We start from the raw sequence: 22210 nt of genomic DNA on the forward strand, positions 1-22210 counted from the left end.
CATCATAGGTCTATTGGACTTTGAACAAATGCAGTTGGTAATCATGAACACCAGGATGTCTATCCATATAAGGTGTTTTGTTTTAATGTCTATGTTGATCTCTTAACGTGGCTTTTATTAATGCTTAATAAAAGCACAAATTTCTGAAATATGGATGAGTGGGGAGATTAGTTGAAGTATACTGTTAATAAAGATCCCACAAAACATCTCATTAATGAAAAATCATTTTGTTCTCATTTCTCTGATCATAGAGAAGAATGGTTGTTGCATGCCTAGAAAGTAGTAAACAATCTTGAGTTTTCATAACCTGAAAGTCTGAAGAAACCCTCATGTTCTGAATCAGACCAAACCATAATGTCCATTCATTTTTTGAGGAATTAGAAGCATAGTGGTATGCCACCACTTTTCACTAAGACCCACTGTGTATGGTAGTGACAATATCATTTACAACATGGCATCTCCGTTTCTGTGTCAGATACTTGATGCTAAATATATCCTTAGATTGCTTCTTGGAATGCTGAAATTTTATGGCTTCATAAATTTTGAGTAAGGGAAAGAACATAGGAGAATCTGTATCCCTTTGGAGTTTCAGTAGGCCATAATAACTGGATTAATTGAATTATGAAGTTGGTATTTCTACTTAACTTACGGAGCTATGCATAGTGACTTGGATATGAGAAATATGACTTCATATAAAGGCTAATTAAGGTTGAGTCAGTTAGTGACAAAGTCTCTGAATAGTACAGGATTTATTTTCTCAGTGGGGTATATGTGCCTACCATTTGTGAAACTTACTTTTTCAAAAAATCACATAGATAATTTTTTTTCAAACTTGATAGGAGATTTATTATTGAACACAATTTTGTAGGGTATAGGAGAGCACTGTGGAAGCCTTCAGGAATGCAGGACTCCCACCTGTCTAGAGGATCATGGTTGGTGATATATTTGACAACACAGTCATCAGGAACGAGCCACTTCTCAGCAATCATGTCTTCAAATTCATCTGTATTAGACTTGGTGAGACCCACTTCTCTGAGGTATGGATCTTCTGTTGGCTAGGGAATTTGAACATGGCTCTGCACAGAGCCTCAGTCACACATTCCTTATTCTGCAGCTTGGTGTGGATAGATATGGTGACCTGGCTAATGTGAACACTGGCCATTGTACCCAAAGGCACCACACATACCTGTCAGGAGCATATCAGCCCCAGCACAGGACAACATTTTGTTGCTATGGATGTTATGTAAAGAGTCGAGCCTCTCCAGAATATGAAAACCATCCTTGCCACAATACTTTACCATGTTGGCACAACTTCCAGTGTTTCAGAAGAGAGTTGTTCATATTCACCTGATACTATATGGCCACAAAGTGGGAATTCATCCACTTTAGTATTTCTTTTTTCCCAAGTCGAAGATGTGGAACTCAGCAGCAGGGACTGAGATTTTGAGTATGGATTGTTCTTAGAATACCAGAAATACCAGGCAAGGAGGTAGCCCATGAGAAAAAGATACCATAGATATCCATTTTAAACTGTGCCTATTTAAGTCTTCCAAAGACACAATTTGTGATAGCCATACCTAAGAATTAAAAGTAGGACTCAAAGGAGGGAAGCTACAACCTAGACAAAGAAAGAAACTAATTGTTTTGCAACAAAACAAAGAAAAGAAAAGTGCAAATATAATCTCACATCCAAACATGAATATAACAGGAAGCAACAATCACTATTCCTTAATATCTCTCAACGTCAATGGACTCAATTCCCTAATAAAAAGGCACAGAACCAACATTTTGCTGCCTACAGGAAACACACCTCAGAGACAAAGACAGACACTACCTCAGAGTAAAAGGGTGGAAAAGAATTTTCCAAGCAAATGGTCTGAAGAAGCAAGCTGGAGTAGCCATTTTAATATCAAATAAAATTAATTTTCAACTAAAAGTCATCAAAAAAGATAAGGAAAGACACTTCGTATTCATCAAAGGAAAAATCCACCAAGATGAACTCTCAATGCTAAATATCTATGCCCCAAATACAAGGGCACCTACATGCGTAAAAGAAACCTTACTAAAGCTCAAAACACACATTGCACATCACACAATAATAGTAGGAGATTTCAACACCGCACTCTCATCAATGGACAGATCATGGAAACAGAAATTAAACAGAGACGTAGACAGACTAAGAGAAGTCATGAACCAAATGGACTTTACACATATTTATAGAACATTCTATTCTAAAGCAAAAGGATATACCTTCTTCTCAGCTCCTCATGGTACTTTCTCCAAAATTGACCATATAATTGGTCAAAAAACTGGCCTCAACAGGTACAGAAAGATAGAAATAAACCCATGCGTGCTATCAGACCACCACGGTCTAAAACTGGTCTTCAATAACAATAAGGGAAGAATGCCCACATATACATGGAAGTTGAACAATGCTCTACTCAATGATAACCTGGTCAAGGAAGAAATAAAGAAAGAAATTAAAGACTTCTTAGAATTTTATGAAAATGAAGGTACAACATACCCAAACTTATGGGACACAATGAAAGCGGTGCTAAGAGGAAAACTCATAGCACTGAGTGTCTGCAGAAAGAAACAGGAGAGAGCATATATCACCAGCTTGACAGCACACCTAAAAGCTCTAGAACAAAAAGAAGCAAAAACACCAAGGAGGAGTAGAAGTCAGGAAATAATCAAACACAGACCTGAAATCAACCAAGTAGAAACAAAAAGGACCATAGAAAGAATCAACAGAACCAAAAGTTGGTTCTTTGAGAAAATCAACAAGATAGATAAACCCTTAGCCAGACTAACGAGAGGACACAGAGACTGTGTCCAAATTAACAAAATCAGAAATGAAAGGGAGACATAACAACAGAGCCAGAGGAAATTCAAAACATCATCAGATCCTACTATAAAAACCTATATTCAACAAAACTTGAAAATCTGGAGGAAAGGGACAATTTCCTCGATAGATACCAGGTTCTGAAGTTAAATCAGGAACAGATAAACCATTTAAACAATGCCATAACTCCTAAAGAAATAGAAGCAGTCAATAAAAGTCTCCCAACCAAAAAGAGCCCAGGTCCAGATGGGTTCAGTGCAGAATTCTATCAGACCTTCATGTAAGATCTCACACCAATACTGTCCAAAATATTCCACAAAATTGAAACAGATGGAGCACTACTTAATTCCTTCTATGAAGCCACAATTACTCTTATACCTAAACCATACAAAGACCCAACAAAGAAAGAGAACTTCAGACCAATTTCCCTTATGAATATCGATGCAAAAATACTCAATAAAATACTGGCAAACCTTATCCAAGAGCACATCAAAACAATCATCCACCATGATCAAGTAGGCTTCATCCCAGGCATGCAGGGATGGTTTCATATACAGAAAACCATCAACGTGATCCATTTTATAAACAAACTGAAAGAACAAAACCAAATGATCATTTCATTAGATGCTGAGAAAGCATTTCAACAAAATTCAACACCCCTTCTTTATAAAAGTCCTGGAAAGAATAGGAATTCAAGGCCCATACCTTACATAGTAAAAGCCATATACATCAAACCAGTAGCTAACATTAAACTAAATGGAGAGAAACTTGAATCAATCCCACTAAAATCAGGGACTAAACAAGGCTGCCCACTCTCTCCCTACTTATTCAATATAGTTCTTGAAGTTCTAGCCAGAACAATCAGACTACAAAAGGAGATCAAGGAGATACAGATTGGAAAAGAAGAAGTCAAAATATCACTATTTGCAGATGATATGATAGTATACTTAAGTGATCCCAAAAAGTTCCACCAGAGAACTACTAAAGCTGATAAACAACTTCAGCAAAGTGGCTGGGTATAAAATTAACTCAAATAAATCAGTATCCTTCCCTCTAAACAAAAAGAGAAAAAAGCTTAGAAAAAAATTAGGGAAACGACACCCTTCATAATAGACCCAAATAATATAAAGTACCTCGGTGTGACTTTAACCAAGCAAGTAAAAAGATCTGTACAATAAGAACTTCAAGACTCTGAAGAAAAGAAATTGAAGAAGATCTCAGAAGATGGAAAGATCTCCCATGCTCATGGATTGGCAGGATTAATATAGTAAAAATGGCCATTTTACTAAAAGCGATCTACAGATTCAATGCAATCCCCATCAAAATACCAATCCATTTCTTCAAAGAGTTAGACAGAACAATTTGCAAATTCATCTGGAATAACAAAAAACCCAGGATAGCTAAAACTATCCTCAACAATAAAAGGACTTCAGGGGGAATCACTATCCCTGAACTCAAGCAGTATTACAGAGCAATAGTGATAAAAAAAACTGCATGGTATTGGTACAGAGACAGACAGATAGACCAATGGAACAGAATTGAAGACCCAGAAATGAACCCACACACCTATGGGCACTTGATTTTTGACAAAGGAGCCAAAACCATCAAATGGAAAAAAGATAGCATTTTCAGCAAATGGTGCTGGTTCAACTGGAGGTCAACATGTACAAGAATGCAGATCGATCCAGGCTTATCACCCTGTACAAAGCTTAAGTCCAAGTGGATCAAGGACCTCCACATCAAACCAGACACACTCAAACTAATAGAAGAAAAACTAGGGAAGCATCTGGAACACATGGACACTGGAAAAAATTTCCTGAACAAAACACCAATGGCTTATGCTCTAAGATCAAGAATCGATAAATGGGATCTCATAAAACTGCAAAGCTTTTGTAAGGCAAAGGACACTGTGGTTAGGACAAAATGGCAACCAGCAGATTGGGAAAAGATCTTTACCAATCCTACAATAGATAGAGGGCTTATTTCCAAAATATACAAAGAACTCATGAAGTTAGACTGCAGGGAGAAAAATAACCCTATTAAAAAAAATGGGGTTCAGAGCTAAACAAAGAACTCACAGCTGAGGAATGCCGAATGGCTGAGAAACACCTAAAGAAATGTTCAACATCTTTAGTCATAAGGGAAATGCAAATCAAAACAACCATGAGATTCCACCTCACAGCAGTGAGAATGGCTATGATCAAAAGCTCAGGTGACAGCAAATGCTGGCGAGGATGTGGAGAAAGAGGAACACTCCTTCATTTTTGGTGGAATTGCAGTGTGGTACAACTATTGTGGAAATCAGTCTGGAGGTTCTTCAGAAAATTGGACATTGAACTACCTGAGGACCCAGCTATACCACTCTTGGGCATATACCCAAAAGATGTCCCAACATACAAAAAAGAAACGTGCTCCACTATGTTCATAGCAGCCTTATTTATAATAGCCAGAAGCTGGAAAGAACCCAGATGCCCTTCAACAGAGGAATGGATACAGAAAATGTGGTACATCTACACAATGGAATATTACTCAGTTATCAAAATCAATGACTTTATGAAATTCGTAGGCAAATGGTTGGAACTGGAATATATCATACAGAGTGAGGTAACCCAATCACAGAAAAACACACATGGTATGCACTCATTGATAAGTGGCTATTAGCCCAAATGCTTGAATTACCCTAGATCCCACAGAACACATGAAACTCAAGACGGATGATCAAAATGTGAATGCTTCTACTCCTTCTTTAAAAGGGGAACAAGAATACCTTGGCAGGGGAATAGAGAGGCAAAGATTAAAACAGAGACAGAAGAAACACCCATTCAGAGCATGCCCCACATGTGGCCCATACATATACAGCCACCCAATTAGACAAGAGGGATGAAGCAAAGAAGTGCAGAAGTGCAGATCGCTCCTGAGAGACACAGCCAGAATACAGCAAATACAGAGGCGTATGCCAGCAGGAAACCACTGAACTGAGAACAGGACCCCCGTTGAAGGAATCAGAGAAAGAACTGGAAGAGCTTGAAGGAGCTCGAGACCCCATATGTACAACAATGCCAAACAACCAGAGCTTCCAGGGACAAAGCCACTACCTAAAGACTATACATGGACTGACCCTGGGCTCCAACCTCATAGGTAGCAATGAATAGCCTAGTAAGATCACCAGTGGAAGGGGAAGCCTTTGGTCCCTAAGACTGTACCCCCAGTGAACGTGATTGTTGGGGGAGGGCGGCAATGGGGAAGGGTGGGGAAGGAACAACCATAAAGAAGGGGAGGGGAGGGTTAGGGGATGTTGGCCTGAAACTGGGAAAGGGAATAACACTAAACATATATAAGAAGTACTCAAGTTAATAAAAAAAAAATTAAAAAAAAAAAGAAATACCCAAGTTAAAAATGATGGAGAAAAACAAAGTAGGACTCCAAAAGTTAATTATTGATGCATACTCTTGTGATTCTAGGGTATTACTCTACAGTGAAATCCTCAATGTAAAGGAATAGACTTGCATATAATATCACAATCATATTTAAAAGTATTATGTAATTGTTGAGTGAGTTCCTTAAAGTATTGAAAACCCTTGGAAGAGTCTGGGCCTTTTGGTGTAGCCATGATACCTCATAACTCAGGGGGTTCAGGGTCACTACATCGTTCTAAGTCAATCACACAGCATTTTACAGAATTTTAATCACGTTTGCAAATTACACATCTCTTCACTGTCTACACCCTAGATCTGAGGTATATGAGTTTGAAATTCATGTTTGAAAGCCTCGTTAGACAATCTTTAAAGATTTCATGTTCATTTTTAATTCTAGCTGTCGATCCCTGAATTTTCTCTCTCAAATCCAACTCTTCCCCCACTCCCAAATGAACCTTCCTTTCCTATTTCCCCCACCCCAAGGCTACCCACAGAGTCTATTCTATCAGCCACTTCCAGGGATATTTATGTGTATATAACTTATCTCTCTATCTGGGTCTAGAGACTGTTATTTGATTGTCATTTATTTAGTGGCTAATATTGGTTTATACATGAGTAAATATTACATTTTCTTTCTAGAAATGGATTACCTTATACAGGAAGTTTTTTCTTTTAGTTCCACCCATTTGCCTGCAAATTTTATAATGTCATTTTTTAATATATAAGTATTAACTCATTGTTCAACTGTATCCTCATCTTCATCTGATCTTTTATTGACTGAGGATTTTTACAATTTCTGTCTATTATGAACAGAACATGAATAAACATGTTTGAGCAAGTGTCTGTGTACTAGCTTAGAGCATGCTTTGATGTCCAAGAGTAGTTTATCTGTGTTCTGAGAATAAGACATATCGATTTCCATATTGGCTATACAAACTTGCACTCTTGATGAGTTTTCCCCTTATTTCACCTCCTCCCCAAGATGAGCTTTATTTTGTCTTATTGATCCTAGACATTCTGTTAGGTATAAGATGGAATCACATAGATTTAATGATTTGCATTTCTCTCATGGCTAAAGATGATGAACATTTCCTTATACACTTCTAAGCCATTTGAGTTTCATCTATTAAGAACTCTTTGTTTAGATTTGAACCCCATTTTAAATCATTTGGAGGGTTCTGTATATCTATATTTTTGCATCTAACATCTGAGGGGTGGTATGGCTATCCAGATTAGTGGAAATTTCTAAAATTCATCTTAATGAAACTTTCAAATAATTAGAGACACAAAGTCCTAACTTACTATCTTCTGTACTCAAATGAAGTTTTGAGTACTGTGACTAGGTTACATACAATTGAGTTGGCTAGCAAAATAATCCCATGGGAATCCTCAACAATACATGCTGCTTGCAAAACAATAGGTTACCCACCACAAACTTACAGCAAATCCCCAATGCTATATACTACACTCACACAACACATTGAACATGGAGAGGTTGAACTGGGATCTGCATAGAACTTTCATCTCCAATTTCTAGTGTCCTTGGTATGGGAAGGTACACTCCAGAAAACTAGATGAGAAACATGAACACCAACCCAACTATAAATATTTGATCTACAAGGGTATCCTGCTTACATGATATTTTATGGTAATGGTGGCACAAAACTTTTGAGAGTTACAAAGCAATATGACTTAAGGTCCATTATATGTTATAGAACTCATTTCTGGAACTGCTAGGGTGACCAAGACCCTAAGACTTGAAAGTCCAGGCATCTATGGTAAAACCTTATACTACTGCTCTTAAAAGTATTAATAAAATGACTCCTATTGATATTCTGCTTTATGTATAGATCAGTGTTTTGATCAGCTATCATCAGAAAAGATTCCTGCTGCAGCAGATGGGGACAAATATAGAGATCTCGACATTATGAGGGGGGGGACAAATATAGAGATCCACATCGACAGAGAGAGAGAGAGAGAGAGAGAGAGAGAGAGAGAGAGAGAGAGAGAGAGAGAATGAAGAGAACTGTAAATGGGATGTCTTTATCAAATCCTTCCCCTCAGATGTCAAGAAACCCTGTGGAATAGTAGGCAGAAAGTATGAGCCTATAGGTGAAAAAATCTTTGGATAATTTAAGGACAATATGCATATTTAGAGACTTTGAATATTTTACAGGGGAAAAACATTTGAAATGTCTGATTTTTTACAGTGTGAGAATTTTTAAAAGATGAATATTTTCATATTTTGATAGTAATACTAATATGAGATCTTGTGGATAAACAACAAAAGGTTATAGTTTAATGTAAAAAGAATGTTCATGGGGACAGAAACTAGAATTCTATAAATCATGAAGTACAAATTCTATCTGTAGAACACTAATGAGATATGGTATAGGTAACTCAGTGGGTATGAATGGTGTGTTCTCAAAGGAGGAGACAAATAGTGACTATAGATATTTTGCATTTGATAATGTCAGGAAATATTGAATAGGTCTATTGATACAAATAAGTCACCAGGCTCTGCCTGAATATCTTGAAAATCCTTGGTAATATAAGAAAATAGTAATTTATAAACAGAATTAATGCATCAAGCCAATAACAGTCTTTATTTTATCTGCAATTACATCTAGCTAGGTGGGAAATTTAAATATAGATTTATTAGAAATTAAAACATTATAAAGATTGGGAATATTAGGCTTAAGCCACTGTGTTTCCGTTACTCATATTCAGGCTTTTAACTATATTTCATGGGGAGGTGATAGTCCAAAGTTTCACAAGTGCAAAGAAAATACTGAATCCTACCAAAGGCACTTTTTTTTTTCCAATCGGAGAGGATGCCTGATGTGACCTCCAAGGCTAGTGGTTAGGTAGATCAAAGTAGGGCAATTAGTTTGGGAATTAGTTAATAGATTATATCATAATATCAAATAACAGGTAAATGCTATTTGTTTGAAAGGGGAAAAGTTACCTGAAATATCTGTGTCCTGTGTCCTAATACGTAAAATCATCAGAAATAATTGAATATTTTATGGGCTTCAGTAGAGCACCAGAACAGAATTGAAACAATTATTCCTGGGTCCCTAGGGGTAGGAGGGATGCAGTTGCCATTGTCAGAGTTCAGGAAACTTAGTGTTTTGTGTGTGTGTGTGTGTGCGTGTGTGTGTGTGTGTGTTTGTGTGTGTGTGTGTTGTGTGTGTGTGTTATGTGTGTGTGTCATAGCCTATAGCTAATATAATAATAATAATAATAATAATAATAATAATAATATTTTTCAAGTTTATTCTCTTTACTGGAATGTTCTATAACCAGTGCAGAGTCAGAATCTTTAATTTCAAAAAAAGTGGTAGTCTCACATGTTTATGTGAAAAGGCAGTACCCTAAGAAACAATATTTCAAAAAATCTTTGAACACGGACTTTTCTTAAGAAAAATATCTGATGATAAAATTGCATTAATACCAGTCCATTGTAGAGTTAGATTTCCTAAAAATGATGTTAAAGGAAAAAAAAAGGGGGGGGGATCATGAAATTGGTCTTTTGAAACCCAGCCTCTCTAACCTTTACCAAAGGAAGGGGAAGTAAATGTCTTTAACAATTAGGTCTTGAAATGCTTTCTTAAAATCAAAAATTCCATAACAAGTTGGTGAGGAAGTCTTGAGCTTATTGTTTAGAAAGGAGAATATTATACAGGCCTCTACTTCATGGTACTTCTCTTGGGACACTAAAGGAAGGAGCTTAAATATCAGGTGTGTTGGCTAGACCCTCACTGCTGCAATACTGCTCTCACTTTATAGCCTGAAGTTGCTGTTTATCATCTCTGGGCTTTGCTGCCCTCAGTTATAAAGAAGATACCATGAAAAGTTCCTATTTCTTTAATCTGCTTTCCTTATTTAGCAGATGATTTTCCTAGGAAAAAGTTTAGCCTGACAATTATATGTTTCTAATAAACCTTTGAAATCCTTTTTTCTAAACTCCTAAATTTATTTATAGTCATGAAGGGTGATAGGTCCTCAGTGAACAATGCCTAAAGACAAGCACAGATTTCTCCTTTGCTATTTTGACTCTTCATATTAAAAAAAAAAACTTCTTTCACAGTTTTTTTTTCTTCATCTCACACTTTAGAACTCAAATATGTAATTGTAACCTTACGCCTTGCTGTTAACTGCTTTATTTTAGTAAATTGTGGTTTAATAGAAATTTATGACTTAATCATTCCATGCTATTAGAAAATACATAGAATGAAATGAACTAAAAGATTCAGTCAAGAAACACTCAAACAATATCAAATGGAGTCCCCAGTCATTGCCATCCTTAACTACATTCATAACCTTAAAAGAATACAAAAAATTTAGTGTTCTGGTTATTATAAGACTGACTTCTGCACTGAGATTGGCCCAGGAATGGTTTGTTACTGGTCATCTCTAATATACTGGCATGGAAAGTAAATGGACAAATTGGAGACAACATGGTACTGAAGAAGCAAACAGCAGGACAGATTTCATCTTGCTCTCTAAACTCTATTTTAATCTGCTGCCCTTCGAGAAAGCTGCTGTTCTTGGAAAAAAGCTGTGGATCTTGAATAAAGGTGCTGCCCTTGGAGTGATATGGTCCCCACCCTTGGGCTCTGGAAAAGAGACCACCAAATATCCAGAGCAGTTGAAATAGACATAACAGCTGTGCCCAGCTTGTAGCACAATAACAAGATGAGTTAATCATTCCCAGGTCAAGATGCCCCTTTTTAGATATGTGTTCTCTCCTTGTGGCCTGAACAAATGCTATCAAGTTTGAAGGATAACATTCCTTTACCCATTTATGTAATCATGTAACACCAAGGCTTGAAGGCCCCTGCTTTCAATTTTTTTCCTATATAAACACTAAGCCCACAGACTGGAGCATCACTTCCCTAACCTGTTATGCAGGGAGTTTGTGACCAAGCCTGAACTCGAATAAAAACTGGCATGTGCACTTAAATCAGAGTTGTGGTCCCTGGTGGTCTCTTGGGGTTCTCGTTATACTGGGCATGACATTGGGCTGATGCTCCATGATCCTCAAGAACTGAGGACCCATGACCCAGAGAGTCTAGTTCTGTCCAATGAGTGTTGAGTATTTCTGTACATTGTCGGTCTTTGTTCTTTCATTTTTGAGGAAGATCTTACAGTGTAAGCTTTCAAGAGTGGCTAAGAGTGGATGCACTGGAGTGTCTCTGCTATAGGGGACCAGGTGATGTTGCCAACACCAGAGATGGCCATATCACTCCAAGTGTGTTCACTCGCAGTGGGAAGGAATTTTTGGTGGAGGAAGAAGAGGCTCACTATTGGTCACTTTCCTTCCAGGACTGCCTTTGGTTTCTGAGGTGAGAGTCATGAGTCTGAGTTTTTGGATTCACTTCTGGTTTTAGTTGCTGCACAGCTACTTTGTGCATATTTGTTTGTTTACTGTGTTTTGTGTGATATTTAGTTTCTATTTCTATAGTACTTTGACAGACACTATAGAACAAACTAATTCTCATCCTCTCAATATCATTTTAGCTCATTTTAACGAAGTCGGGACCAAAGCACATAACCTCTCTGTAACTGTGAAAACAGAGAAAATGACCACTTACTGCAATTCAGTGTGGCCAACTTTCGATGTTGGCTGGTCACGGGACGGAACCTTCCATCTCCCCATTGTGTTAGTGGTAGGAGACAAGGTGTTACAAAAGGCTCAGGGGCACCCTGATCAAGACCCCAAATAGTAGTTCAGAAAGATTTGGTTACTAACCCACCACCTTGGGTTAAGTCTTTCCTCTTTCCCCCTGTTGATGTTTCCTCAACAACAGGAGTAGTACCAGTCCTTGTGAAGGGAGAATGGAAATTGGATACTCCTAAACCCACAACTGCTCTTTAACCTATCTTACAGGATAGAACACCTGAGGAACTTGCCTTCTAGTTCCTTACATTCCTCTGCTGCTAAAGGAGGTCCCAACATAGTCCCCTACCCCAGGTCCAGCACCACTACCTCTTCCGGCTCTGGTGGGGTTGACCTCAGGAATAGAAGGGCAGCCTTCACAGGGAATGAGGAATAGGGATATGGTGTCCCCTGAAGTTGTAAAGCTAAAGGTAGATTCCACTGTTTTACCTCTGTGGACAGTGGGGCCAGTCGAACAATAAGAGAATCAGCTTCACCATTACTGGCCCTTTGCTACAGCTGACCTTTATAATTGGAAGAAGGAAAATGCATGATTCTCCAACAACCCTAAAGAGCTCATTGGTTTCTTAGACATCTTCCTTTTCACTCATCAGCCTACTTGGGATGACTGTCAAAAGCTTTTGAAGATTCTTTTTACTACTGAGGAAAAAGAGTGCATCATTTTGGAGGCCCAAAAAATTCCAGGAGATAATGGCACACCAACAGACAACTCAGCCAATAATTGATGATAGATTTCCCCTCAGGAGACATATCCTGGACTACAATAAGGCTGAAGGTAGGGAGTATTTCTGGGTCTACTGACAGACTCTGATAGCAGGTCTCAGAGTAACCATTAGGTAGCCCACTAATTTGACCAAAGTTTATAGTGTTAGGCAGGAGACTAATGAAATCTCAACAGTATTTCTTGAAAGGATCATGGACGCTATCTGCCATTATAAGTACCTAGACCTTAAGGAGGCAGGGAATTCTAATACAATGGCCTTGGATTTTATCAATCCATTGGCAACAGACATTAAAGAAAGTTACAGAACTTAATAGGATTTTAAAAAGTCCTTAAGGGATTTAATAAAAATTGCAGAGAAGGAGTAACATAATAGAGAAACTAAAGATATATAAACCCTAAGCTCCTAGACACAAGCATCACTTTCCTAACCTGTTATGCAGAGAGAGATGTGACCCGAGTCTAAATTTGAATCGAGATTCTCATGTGTACTTATGTCAGAGTTGTGGTCCTCGGGGGTCACTTTGGAGGGTCTTGAGAACTGGGCATAACAGTACTTGATATTAAGTGAGGCGGTATCTAGCAAATCAGGGATGTTTTTACTAATAACATAGCACCCTGTCATTTCCAGATGACTCTACCATGGTTGTGACTAGATAGTTTGACTTTTCAAGAAAGGAAATAAATACAGATACTCAGGCACAATATTCTTGATTTTAAAGTATCAGCTAAAAAACTTCCATTAATGCAAGCATACTTGTTGTCCAGGTGATGTATGTAAGCTCTCATTCTGTGATCATACACACACACACACACACACACACACACACACACACACACACACACACACACATACACACAGGGGCACATGCACACACAAACCAAAAATATATTGCAGACTCAAGCAGCAGGTCCCCTGTGGTCCAGACACCACATGGATCTGAAGGGACCCGATCAAAAACTCTCTGCACCCAAATCCCGTGGGAGAGAGAGCTAAACCTTCAGAGAGGCAGATACTCCTGAGAAGGAGAAGAGACTACACTCTGCCCACATTTCTGACTCCAGAGGAAAACACCTAATGCCATCTGGGACCCTGGTGCATGGGTGCCCCGGGAAAAGGTGGTGCAGGCCCTCCTGGTTGCAGCCCTCATGGAGAGCTCAAAAGCAGCCGCCCAGGAGCCACTTCAGCCAGAGGTAAGATCAACTTTTCTGCTCCAAGCGAGCTGCCTGGTGGACCCAGGACACAGGCCCACAGGAACAGCTGAAGACAGTAGACAGGAAAGCAGAACACTCTGTTGCCATAACTGTCTGAAAGAAAACAGGAAAACATGTCTACAGCACTCCTGACACACAGGCCTATAGGACGATCTAGCCACTGTCAGAAATAGCAGAACAAGGTAACATCACAGACAACCTGATGGGGAGAGGCAAGCACAGGAATTCAAGCAACAGAAGCAGAGTCTACATGGCATCATCGGAGACCAATTCTCCCACCAAAGCAAACACTGAATATCCAAACACACCAGAAAAGCAAGATCTAGATTTAAAATCACATTTGATCATGATGATGGAAGACTTCAAGAAAGACATAAAGAACTACCTTAGAGAAACAGAGGAAAACATAAATAAACAAGTAGAAGCCTATAGCGAGGAATCACAAAAATCCCTGAAAGAATTCCAGGAAAACACAAACAAACAGGTGAACGAATTAAAAATGGAAATAGAAGCAATAAAGAAAGCACAAAGGGAGACAACCCTGGATATAGAAAACCAAAGGAAGAGACAAGGAGCTGTAGATACAAACATCACCAACAGAACAAAAGAGATAGAAGAGAGAATCTCAGGAGCAGAAGATTCCAAAGAAATCATCGACACAACTGTCAAATATACTATACAATGGAAAAAGCTACTGGTCCAAAACATACAGGAAATCCAGGAATCAATGGGAAGATCAAACCTAAGGATAATCATTATAGAAGAGAGTGAAAACTCCAAGCTCAAAGAACCAGTAAATATCTTCAAGAAAATCATAGAAGAAAACTTCCCTAACCTAAAGAAAGAGTTGCCAGTAAACATACAAGAAGTCTACAGAACTCCAAATACATTGGACCAGAAAAGAAACTCTAACCATCACATAATAGTCAAAACACCAAATGCACAAAACAAAGAAAGAATATTAAAAGTTTTAAAGGGAAAAGGGTCAAGTAACATATAAAGACAGACATAACAGAATCACACCAGACTTCTCACTAGAGATTCTGAAAGCCAGAAGATCCTGAACAGATGTCATACAGACCCTAAGAGAACACAAATGCCAGTTCAAGCTACTGTATCCAGCAAAACTCTCAATTAACATAGATGGAGAAACCAAGATATTCCATGACAAAACCAAATTTACGCAATATATTTCTACAAATCCAACACTACAAAGTATAATAAATGGTAAAGCCCAACATAAGGAGGCAAGCAACACCCTAGAAAAAGCAAGAAACTAATCGTTTTGGCAACAAAACAAAGAGAAGAAAAGCACACAAACATAATCTCACATCCAAATATTAATAAAACATGAAGCAGTAATCACTATTCCTTAATATCTCTCAACATCAATGGTCTCAACTCCCCAATAAAAAGACATAGATTAACAAACTGGATACGCAATGAGGGCCCTGCATTCTGCTGCCTATAGAAAACATACCTCCGAGACAAAGAAAGACACTACCTTAGAGTGAAAGGCTGGAAAAGAACTTTCCAAGCAAATGGTCTGAATAAGCAAGCTGGAATAGCCATTCTAATATCGAATAAAATCGATTTTCAAATAAAAGTCATCAAAAAAGATAAGGAAGGACACTTCCTTTTCATCAAAAGAAAAATCCACCAAGATAAACTCTCAATCCTAAATATCTATGCTCCAAATACAAGGGCACTTACATACAGGAAAGAAACATTACTAAAGCTCAAAGAATACATTGCACCTCACACAATAATAATAGGAGATTTCAATACCCCACTCTGATCAATGGACAGATCATGGAAACAGAAATTTAATAGAGACATAGACAGATTATGAGAAGGCATGAACCAAATGGACTTAACAGATATTTATTGAACATTCTATCCTAAAACAAAAGGATATACCTTCTTCTCACCACCTCATGGTACTTTCTCCAAAACTGACCATATAATTGGTCATAAAATAGGCCTCAACAGATACAGAAAGATAGAAATAATTCCATGTGACACCACGATGAGCTAAAGCTGGTCTTCAAAAACAATAAGAGAAGAAGGCCCACATATACATGCAAGTTGAACAGTGCTCTACTCAATGATAACCTGGTCAATGAAGAAATAAAGAAAGAAATTAAAGACTTCTTAGAATTTTATGAAAATGAAGGTACAACATACCCAAACTTATGGTACAGAATAAAAGCTGTGCGATGAGGAAAACTCATAGCTCTGAGTGCCTGCTGATAGAAACAGGAGAGAACATATATCAGCAACTTGACAGCACACCTAAAAGCTCTAGAACAAAAAGAAGCAAAAACACCAAGGAGGAGTAGAAGGCAGGAAATAATCAAACTCAGACCTGAAATCAACCAAGTAGAAACAAAAAGGACCATACAAAGAATCAACAGAACCAGAGGTTGGTTCTTTGAGAAAATCAACAAGATAGATAAACCCTTAGCCAGACTAACGAGAGGACACAGAGTGTGTAAAAATTAACAAAATCAGAAATGAAAAGGGAGACACAACTACAGAATCAGAGGAAATTCAAAAAATCATCAGATCCTACTACAAAAGCCTATATTCAACAAAACTTGAAAATTTGCAGGAAATGGACAATTTCCTAGACAGGTACCAGGTACCGAAGTTAAATAAGGAACAGATAAACCATTGAAACAACCCCATAACTCCTAACAAAATAGAAGCATTCATTAAAGGTCTCATAACCAAAAAGAGCCTAGGTCCAGACAGGTTCAGTGCAGAATTCTATCAGACCTTCATAGAAGACCTCATACCAATACTATCCAAACTATTCCACAAAATTGAAACAGATGGAGTGCTACCAAATTCCTTCTATGAAGCCACAATTACAATTATGCCTAAGCCACACTAAGAACCAACTAAGAAAGAGAACTTCAGACCAATTTTGCTTATGAATATCGACACAAAAATACTTAATAAAATTCTGACAAACTGAATCCAAGAGCACATCAAAGCAATCATTCACCATGATCAAGTAGGCTTCATCCCAGGCATGCAGGGATGGTTTAATATACGGAAAACCATCAACGTGATCCATTATATAAACAAACTGAAAGAACAAAACCACATGATCATTTCATTAGATGCTGAGAAAGCATTTGACAAAATTCAACACCCCTTCATGATAAAAGTCCTGGAAAGAATAGGAATTCAAGGCCCATACCTAAACATAGTAAAAGCCATATACATCAAACCAGTAGCTAACATTAAACTAAATGGAGAGAAACTTGAATCAATCCCACTAAAATCAGGGACTAGACAAGGCTGCCCACTCTCTCCCTACTTATTCAATATAGTTCTTGAAGTTCTAGCCAGAGCAATCAGACAACAAAAGGAGATCAAGGGGATACAGATTGGAAAAGAAGAAGTCAAAATATCACTATTTGCAGATGATATGATAGTATACTTAAGTGATCCCAAAAGTTCCACCAGAGAACTACTAAAGCTGATAAACAACTTCAGCAAAGTGGCTGGGTATAAAATTAACTCAAATAAATCAGTATCCTTCCCTCTACACAAAAGAGAAACAAGCTGAGAAAGAAATTAGGGAAACGACACCTTCATAATTGTCCAAAATAATATAAAATATCTCGGTGTGACTTTAACCAAGCAAGTAAAAGATCTGTATGATAAGAACTTCAAGCCTCCGAAGAAAGAAATTGAAGAAGACCTCAGAAGATGGAAAGATCTCCCATGCTCATGGATTGGCAGGATTAACATAGTAAAAATGGCCATTTTACCAAAAGCGATCTACAGATTCAATGCAATCCCCATCAAAATACCAATCCAATTCTTCAGAAAGTTAGGCAGAATAATTTGCAAATTCATCTGGAATAACAAAAAAAGAAACAAAAACAAAAACAAAAATAGCTAAAACCATCCTCAACAATAAAACGACTTCTGGGGGAATCACTGTGCCTGAACTCAAGTAGTTTTACAGAGCAATAGTGATAAAAACTGCATGGTATTGGTTCAGAGACAGTCAGATCTACCAGTGGAATAGAATTGAAGACCCAGAAATGAACCCACACACCTATAGTCAATTGATTTTTGACAAAGGAGCCAAAACCATCCAATGGAAAAAAGATAGCATTTTCAGCAAATGGTGCTGGTTCAACTGGAGGTCAGCATGTAGAAGAATGCATATTGATCCATACTTATCACCCTGTTCAAAGCTTAAGTCCAAGTGGATCAAGGACCTCCACATCAAACCAGACATAATCAAACTAATAGAAGAACAAGTGGGGAAGCATCTCGAACACATGGGCACTGGAGAAAATTTCCTGAACCAAAGACTAATGGCTTATCTTCTAAGGTCAAGAATCGACAAATGGGATCTCTTAAAACTGCAAAGCTTCTGTAAAAGGCAAAAGTACACACTGTGGTTAGGACAACGACAACCAACAGATTGGGGGAAAGGTCTTTTTACCAATCCTACAACTGATAGGAAACTTATATCCAAAATATACAAAAGAACTCAAGAAGTTAGACTGCAGCAATCAAATAACCCTATTAAAAAATGGGGTTCAGATCTAAACAAACAATTCACAGCTGAGGAATGCCGAATGGCTGAGAAACATCTAAAGAAATGTTCAACATCTTTAGTCATAAGGGAAATGCAAATCAAAACAACCCTGAGATTTAACCTCACACCAGTCAGAATGGCTAAGTTCAAAAATACAGGTGACAGTAAATGCTGGAGAGGATGTGGAGAAAGAGGAACACTCCTCCATTGTTGGTGGGATTGCAGACTGGTACAACCATTCTAGAAATCAGTCTGGAGGTTCCTCAGAAAACTGGACATTGAACTACCTGAGGACACAGGTATACCTCTCTTGGGCATATACCCAAAAGACGCCCCAACGTATAACAAACACATGCTCCACTATGTTCATCGCAGCCTTCTTTTTTTTTTCAAATGAAGATAAGTTTATTCTTTTATTTTTACTTAATTCCATGAATATAGTGAACTGACTTGCAGAAAAATAATCACATAAAATAGCAAAGTGAACAAAAAACACTAAAAAAAGCCAGTTAGTTTAGAAAATAAATACCATTTAAAAACAAGACAAAGTATAAACCAACTTTCATAATTTGTAATGTGAACATGTATTATCATGGAAGCCAAAGTGAAAAAATGATTGTGTATATAATTGATCAACTATGCTATAATCATTTTCTCATGATTGCTCTCAAAGGCAGCAGCTACAGAGGCCTATTTGAATGCAGTGACTAGAGATATTTAATTTGAAATGTCAATAACATCACTGTGGCTGCCTATTGTTCCAGAGCTATATCTAGGCTGAAGAAAGTTTGAGTGAGAGTCCGCGTCATTCATATGGCCATCAGACAATGGACTGAGCTCAACAAAGTACAACTGTTAACTAAGTTGTTACCAAAAGCAAACTGATAACATATATGGAACAAGATGATGTCTTATGACACATCTCTAACATGTAAGTAAATCAGCTTGTATTTCCTAAGTAATATGCTACTGGTGTTACTAAATTACTGAGTATATAAATATGTATTGAGCACCTAGTTTGCATGAGGTGTTTTATTGTAGAATAGGGGATATAACAATGAATGTGAAACAAATAAAGCTTACCTTCATATACTATGTATCATAGTAGAGAAATAATGAAAAGATCCAGAAATTTCTCACTAAGGCCAACAATTAATAAGTGAGACCTAGGGGCAGGAGAATGACTCAGTGGTTAAGGGCACCGGCTACCCCTCTAGAGGATCCAGGGTCAATTCCCAGCACCCACATGGCAGTTCATAATTGTCTGGGACTCCATTTCCAGTCCATGGCACCAGAAATGTACATAGTGCACATATTTATGCATGCAGACAAATACATGAGATCACATCGCAGCCTTCTTTATAATAGCCAGAAGCTGGAAAGAACCCAGATGCCCTTCAACAGAGGAGTTGAAACAGAAAATGTGGTACATCTACACAATGGAATATTACTCAGCTATCAAAAACAATGACTCTATTTAATTCATAGGCAAATGGATAGAAATGGAAAATATCATCCTGAGTGAGGTAACCCAAACACAGAAAAACATACATGGTATGCACTCTTTGATAAGTGCATATTAGCCCAAATGCTCAAATAACCCTCGATGCACAGAACACACGAAACTCAAGGATGACCAAAATGGGAATGGTTTACTCCTTCTTTAAAAGGGGAACAAGAATTCCCTTGGGAGAGAATAGGGAGGCAAAGTTTAGAACAGAGGCAGAAGGAACAACCATTCGGAGCCTGCCCCACATGTGGCCCATATATATACAGCCTCCAAACTAGATAAGATGGATGAAGCAAAGAAGTGCAGGCCGAAGGAACCAAATGTAGATCTCTCCTGAGAGACTACTGCAGATACATAGGCGAATGCCATCATTAAATACTGAACTGGAGAACAGACCTGCTGAAGAATCCAGAATGGACTAGAAAGAGTTTGAAAGGGGCTTGAGACCCCATATGAACAACAACAATGCCAACCAACTGAGCTTCAGGGACTAAGTCACTACCCAACGACTATTCATAGACTGACCCTGGGCTCCAACCTCATCAGTAGCAATGAATAGCCTAGTAAGAGCACCAGTGGAAGTGGAAGCCCTTGGTCCTGCCAAGACCGAACCCCCAGTGAACGGGATTGTTGGGGGGAGGGCAGTAATGGGGGGAGGATAGGGAGGGGAAGACCCATAGAGAAGGGGATGGGGAGGGGTTAGAGGGATGTTGGCATGGAAAAGGGGAAGTGTAATAACAATTGAAATGTAAATAAGAAATACTCAAGTTAATAAAGATGAAATAAAATAAAATAAAAAAAGAAAATATAATGTATCTGAGTTTAGCAAAATGGCCTCTTTTTCCAGAATTTCACTTTTATGTTAACAAATGCATTTTATAAAGGAACAGACTCTTTTTTTCTTTTGTTTCATACATCTAGATTAGTCATATTTTGGGGGAGAGAGGCTTGGTCCCCTTCACTACTTATCTCTGCTGTCAAAGAATCTTTTATTTACAAGTTGTTACCTTGTGTGTTAGAACATATGATCAGTTTTATACCCGTAAGTTCTTATCAGTTTGAGATTCTTGGGATCTATATTTTTTTACAGAGAGTGATATTTTCAGCCATTGGCCATGTTAGGCCCTAAATTATTTGATGCATTTGGGAATTTTCTTTATGTCAGGCATGTCAAAGTTATCTTGTCTCAAGAGAGTGCTGCTTCCAATTGGCCATTTTAGGTCCTAAGCTGGTTGGCTTCCTTCTTTACAACATCTTGTTCTTTCATTTCAGAAAAGTACAGAAAGCCTGTGGTTGAGTGTGCCAATGTTTTGCTAAGTGTTCATATATAATGGTTTGTTCTGCCTCATTTACTCTATTGAGTGTAGAACTCATGTGCACTCATGGAAGACTCATGTTCACTCATAGAAGGGGTACTGGCAGGGTGATGGATCAGGCTGTTCATATGCTTTCATGATAATATTTTGCAAATCACAGATTGAGGGATAATTATCTTCTGTATACATGAAGAAGACACTGCTTCTATGAATACCCCTATCCATTAAGCTAATGTTAAAAGGTATTCTCTACTCCTTGGACTCCTCAATACAATTCCCTTACCACTGTCAGAGACATTTTATCCTAAAAGGAAATATTCCTACAACAGTCCATGCTTCCTGCAAATCTACTTGGTCAGGATGCTCTAGGAATCCTAAAGTGACTAAAGGCTTCACTCAATTGCTAACCAAAGCTCTCCATATATAGCTCACCAGATGGCCTTCAGTCTTCAACTCAGTCACCTCCTTCTAACAGCCATTGTTCAAATCATCCCCCATTTTTAGGTGAATCAATGTGCAAATGTCCCACACTGAGCACAGCTTCCACTCCTATATTTCCATACTTGCTCAGTATCTCAGGAAATCTCTCATTTAAAATGATTAAACACAGACTGCCACTTGCTTTAACAGCAACTGATTACATCTCATAGCTAATAGGTTACTGGGGCTGGTAGAGGCTTAAAGGACAGAACCTACAGCTTCTGTGATCCAGGCATCATCAGTTCTATTGAGTTCTGGTATACCATCAAACATAGATATGTTCTCTACTTTAAAGAGCTGGTGGAGATATTCTTTATGACCCAATAAATGTGCTCTGGGATAATGCATTTCTGGTAGCTGATGTGGGCATCCTCTGCAGGCTGGTCAAGAATGATAGATGTCCATAGAGGGCTAATAGACAATGTATCCTAAGAAGTCCAAGTTAGAC

The 22210-nt window shown here is 38.1% G+C and overlaps 1 pseudogene; it reads right to left on the bottom strand.

Moving 5' to 3' along the window:
• Positions 1 to 211: 211 nt before the first annotated feature.
• Positions 212 to 22210, bottom strand: part of LOC116887844 — a 93396-nt pseudogene continuing 71397 nt past the window's right edge.

This window comes from Rattus rattus, chromosome X, assembly GCF_011064425.1.
Source record: "Rattus rattus isolate New Zealand chromosome X, Rrattus_CSIRO_v1, whole genome shotgun sequence".
Taxonomy (NCBI): Eukaryota; Metazoa; Chordata; class Mammalia; order Rodentia; family Muridae; genus Rattus; species Rattus rattus.